General features: G+C 36.3%; 1 long non-coding RNA gene across 1 annotated transcript; it reads left to right on the top strand.

Moving 5' to 3' along the window:
- Positions 1–1,656: 1,656 nt before the first annotated feature.
- Positions 1,657–4,900, top strand: LOC121813048. Its single transcript, XR_006053479.1, has 3 exons — positions 1,657–1,765; positions 1,903–1,998; positions 4,786–4,900. It is a non-coding gene; the product is annotated as an uncharacterized LOC121813048 (long non-coding RNA).
- Positions 4,901–5,691: the final 791 nt, after the last annotated feature.

Raw genomic sequence — 5,691 nt, 5'->3', positions numbered from 1 at the left:
ATGGCGGGAGTTAAATTCTGGAATGAGTCAAAAGAAGAAATAAAGGTAAGTAGTGATATAAACCAGTTTAAAATAAAACTCAAAAAGGAAATTTTAAATAAGTATAATAATGAAGAAAATGCAATTAACCCAAGACAGCAGTTAAACTGATGTTTATTTTCTTTGCAAATTAATAAATCTAAACATAGTTTTAGTTGAGAAAATTTTACATGAGAAAATACTTATTGTGATGTTATGTTCTAAGTTGAAGGCATTGTATACATTTTTGTTGTTCAAATTTAGATGATGAGGATGTAAACCTGAGGGGTGAATAAGTATATACTTCTGCCTACTCCTTTTCAAACAGCTGTATGGAAAGATTTTATGAAATGTTGATGAATGTATATGTTTGAAATAAAAATTAACTGAACTGAAACACAGCAGGCAGTGAAAAGCTCAAATCATTCACTCATTATATGAACACAGGTAGACAGTGGACGCATGACTTTACTCATAGTGTAGTCAGTGCACATGTTGATCATTTCAGCTGCTTTTTAACCATGGACAGTTTAAATTGTATGAATATATGGAGTGGTTCACCCGGTATACTTAAGGATTATATTCTTTCCAGTCATTTGATGAGGAAATACAAGATAGACTGAGATAAATAGAATAAGATTGATTAGTTTGTGGGTTTCTCAGCTGTTTGTGTGGAAATGTTCTTCATGTTTACCTCAGTGTCATTTCTCTTTAGTTCTGATGTCACTGCTGAGCTCCACAACAAACCAAGGTCAGTAACCTTCTTCTGTCACAGTTTAAACCCAACAAATGCTCACTGATGTGACTTGGGGTAATGTCAGAAAAGTGGGTTCATGTTTGCAGATTGGATTTTAAAAAAATGATAGTTGCAATGCAGATACAGCAAAACATCCTTTTAACAATGGTAATGTCATTTTAACCCTCACAGCTCGTCTGACTGTGAGTCCCAGCAGCTCTCAGTTCTTTAAAGATGACTTTGTGTCCCTGAGCTGTGAGGAGGACGACAGCTCTGCTGGATGGACTCTGAGGAGGAACACAAGCAGAGAAAACAAGACTCAATGTGGAGCTGAGTGGGGCAAATCTACGGGGAATTCCTGCAGTATCAGCTATATCTTAACAGAGGACATTGGAGTTTACTGGTGTGAGTCCAGAGAGGGTCCCATCAGTAACATGGTTAACCTGACAGTCACTGGTAAGCTGAGTGTGTGGAGTTAGTGTTGATGAAGCTGTGTGTAAATGGATGAAATGCTGTAGTTTGTCTCTGTGTTGAGGTGGATCAGTGATCCTGCAGAGTCCTGTCCTCCCTGTGATGGAGGGAGATGACGTCACTCTGCTCTGTAAAACAAAGACCACTCCCTCCAACCTCCCAGCTGCTTTCTATAAAGATGGCTCCCTCATCAGGAAGCAGCCTACAGGTCACATGACCATCCAGCATGTTTCCAGGTCTGATGAAGGCCTCTACAAGTGTGACATCAGCGGTCATGGAGAGTCTCCATCCAGCTGGATCACTTTCACAGGTGACACACTCACCTGTCTGTGTTTCTGCAGCTTTCAACATTCACAATGCGACGAGAACTTAATGACTGTTTTGGATTTATTTTAGAGAAACACACCACCACACCTCCACCTTATAATAACCACATGTCTGTCATCCTCCCTGTGTTGATTGCTGCATCAGTCTGTGTTTTGGTTCTTCTGCTGATACTGGTTCTGCTGATGAGACGGTTTGTTCATCGGAAACCTGAAGGTGAGACTCAGACTTGTAGACTATACATGTCTAGGTTTGTTTTGTAGATTTAAGTAAACTATACACTCATTATAATTAGATTATTATTTATTGTCTAGAGGGAAACAACTTTGTTAAACATTATTGGTTCATTTTAGCTGATCAAAAAGGAAATGGAGAAGACACCACAGATGACATCATGTACAGCGACATCAAAATATCAACTCGCCAACTACAGCCAGTCAGAAAAAGAGGTAATATTGTCCTTTACTGGATTACTGGCAGTGTTGGGCAAGTTACTTTGAAAAAGTAATTAATTATAGTTACTAGTTACTTCTTCAAAAAAGTAACTGAGTTAGTAACTGAGTTACAATATTCTAAAAGTAATTAATTACTTGAAAAGTAACTATTGCGTTACTTTAAAAAAATGTTTAACCCTCTGTGGTCCAGGGTATAACTGGCCATTTTTGATTTTCCCTCCACATTTTATCTTTAGAAACTATTTATTTGCCTTGTTTTGTATCATTCTTTGCAGCACAACCTCACGTGTCTGAATTTACAGTCATGTTTTCATTTTGACATACTGTATTAACACAATTGATCTAAATTAAGACAAAAAACATAAAATCAGACTAGAAAAAGTTATATTTTTTACTGTAACAACCACAAACATGTTTAATGAATCATATTTAATAACTTTGACAATTAATATTTGCATTTAATTTTAAAATTCTATAAACAAGTTTTGCAAACAACAAATTTATTTGAATCCATTTACCTTTTACCTTGATTTTTTTTAATAACTATTTCAAACTATTTACAGAACAATCAGGTGTTCTGCATTCAATAAGATGCCTCACAAATTATTTGTGCCACTCCAAAAAAATAATTTCTGTCCACTATAAAGGAGAACACCACAGCCTGATACCTGCAGGTCTGACAGCAGCAGGTGTATCACTCCTGTTCCTACCTGGAGACAGCAGTCACCTTAATGTTCTGACACACAACACAAAACTATTCACAACACTACACACTAACTACACAAGACAACACATTAACTACACACTCCAAACACGCTAAATGTCACAAATCTCTCACATTTTAAAACTCGCTCTCTGTCTTTTTCTGCTGTCTTTCTCTCTCTCTCGTCGTCACTCCTAAAACGTTCTCTGTTTTTTTGGGGTGTTTTTGCTCTCTTTTTTTGCTTCTTTTTTTCTCTGCTCATAAGCAGAGAGTGCTTGCTAGCGCTGTCCTTAGACAGTAAACGTGTCGAAAGTTTTGAGGAAAAAATGCCGCGTATATATTGTTTCACTTGAAGACGTTGAAGATGTTTCACTTCTCATCCGAGAAGCTTACACCCAGTTTTACACCTTGGCTCAGGCGATTAGAGGATCATCAGGGGGTCCTTTTGTCCCTCTGTGGGGGGATACTCCCACTAGGTTTATATCTGGGACTCTCCACCATTTGACCTTAGAACTGAAGAAGCTTCTCGGATGAGAGGTGAAATGTCTTCAAGCAACTTAAAGAAGTCCAGACGCTTTTCTTTGCAAGCTCCTTTGACTATTGGAGCGATTATTTTTTTTCCCAAATGTACTCATCTTTAAAATCTCACTCTGTGCTTAGCTTACTGAGCATTGGAATTACTCGTTGTGGTTAACACAAACCAACAGCTCTGCAGAAAAAAAAAGTTTGTAGTTTGTCTTTTTGTTTTTATTTTGTGTTTGTTTTTTCCTAAAAAGGAATATCTATAAGCCATTGATAAACTGTGATGAATCTAAAGTTGTTAATAAAATGTATCAAATGTTCTGATCTAAAACAAATGACTAATTTAAAAGAAAGAAGAACTTTCAGTATTATGTGCCATTTTTCCTTTACTTTCATATTTATTTAAGACCAACATGTCGATTATCAGTGTCTATTTGTAATTCTGAAGTTTATAATGATAGTTAGTGGTTTATTAGAAATGTATCTGAAATGTTTCTGCTGGTTTGGCCCAGAAATAAATTCTACAACCTTACAAACTATTTATAATTACCTTACACCATTAGGTAGTAGTTTCTACAATGCCAAAGCAACAAACAGAAAAAGAAAAAATGAACCATGAATAAATGAAACCAAAAAGAATCCCAAAAAGTTGATTCTGTTCTTCTGGCCTTTCTCCCACTAAAAATGCTGCGTCCATATGAACAGAATCAACCTTTTGGAACAGGAGAAAAGGTTTGAATAAGAAAAATGGTTGAGCCCCCCTGCCAAGCTGCCAAGTACTTTGAGCAAACTGCGAAACAAACTAAGTCCTTTAAATTCGCCACCTTTATCTTCCAATGATAATTGAAGCAAAACAGCACTAACAAAGCAGGCACACACTTTCCAGCGATGAGTAGCGCTGGGCCGGGTCAGCACAACCTTTGCTGTAAAACAAATTCATATGACCAAGGTCATTAGCCTATTTTATTTTCTAGAGCCCAATAAGTGGATGATAATTCACAGCAATCCTAAAGTTTTAAGATGAAAATAAACAGAATTTATAGGTTCCAAGATGATCTGTGTAATTTTGAATAATTCTGTAATGTTTTTGTTGCATTCAAGCAGCAGATAAGCCCATTGCCGCTGATACCAATAAACATGAAACGGCCATGAGTGAGGGAAATACTTTTAACAGAGTGAATTTATTTAAACTATGTATCTGTAAATATAAATATAACAATAAAATAACATGCAAAGAATAGATGTGAAAAATGTTAAATTGTATCGAGATTGTGTCTGCATGATGGTAGGTAGCATAATTTATTTTAGTCTATCAAGACAAATAGCCTCTATCGTGCATCACAAAAAAAGTGGTCCAGGAACCTGAAAAAGGGGCCTCATTCTGCCCCTGTATTTATCTGTAAAGGAGCAGTAATGTTAATTTATTTTAAACTGATATAACAATATGAATAATAAATGAAAAGATTCAAAAATATTTCTGCAGGATCAGTATCAATATCCATATCAGCAACTCTGCATGATCTGCACTGATGTCCTCTGTGTGTTTTATTGTGCAGATGGTGACCCAGCCGCAGTCTACTCAGCAGTGAGAACTGAAGATATCATTTATGGAGAAGTCATCATAAGTGACAAGAAAAATAAATCAAAGATGAGAGGTACAACTGGTTTTCTTTGTCTCCTGGTTCACTTCTACACCCAATAACTGATGCTTTGTTTTAATCTTAATGTTAACATTAAAATTTCTAACGATACATTAATTTTTTAAATTTTTATAATGATCTCCCTCTTAGTAATTAGTAACATCTGGTAAGTACCACCAGGTTACCAGGCCTATTCTAAATATTGCAGGCGTTGTTACTTTAAGAAACTCCTCAGAATCCTCGACATTATGGTGACAAAGCTAATGATCTTGTTTTAAGTTATCCTGTTGTTATTTTAGGTCAGTCATGAGTCACATGGGAATGATAGCAGTGGATCTAGACTGTTGATCTGTTATTAGTAATGATTAATAAACAGAATAATGTTTTTATGACTTTCTGTCAACTTTTGGGTGACAAATCATTCAGCAGTTTCGCAATTGAGCAACAATTGCCAAAAGCAGCTCAGAAGAGGCCCGCATGTCTGTGCTATTTGGGTTTTATTCACATACAGGCTGTTAGCATGAAGACAGATTGAACAGAACAAAGACCACTAACTGCATGCTTTCAGCCTACAGCCAACGTGCGGTTTGTAACCACAGCTGCAGCATCCTGTTATTGTGTTCTGAAGCTAATGAGAATTCTCACCCCAGTCCGTTTTGGTTTGGTTAATAATAGCATTCAGGTTGCAAAGCAACAGTTTACTTTGTGTTCTGTGGTGAAGTGTGTCACTCTATATTAATAGACTTGGGCAGCTTTGTGATTTTCTACCTTTATTATTTTACACAGCTGTAATGCATTAAGTAGACTAATTAATATAATAAC

The sequence above is a fragment of the Haplochromis burtoni genome, unplaced genomic scaffold (assembly GCF_018398535.1).
Source record: "Haplochromis burtoni strain Fernald_Lab_line unplaced genomic scaffold, NCSU_Asbu1 Contig_1088, whole genome shotgun sequence".
Taxonomy (NCBI): domain Eukaryota; kingdom Metazoa; phylum Chordata; class Actinopteri; order Cichliformes; family Cichlidae; genus Haplochromis; species Haplochromis burtoni.
This window is presented reverse-complemented; position numbering and strand designations above follow the sequence as displayed.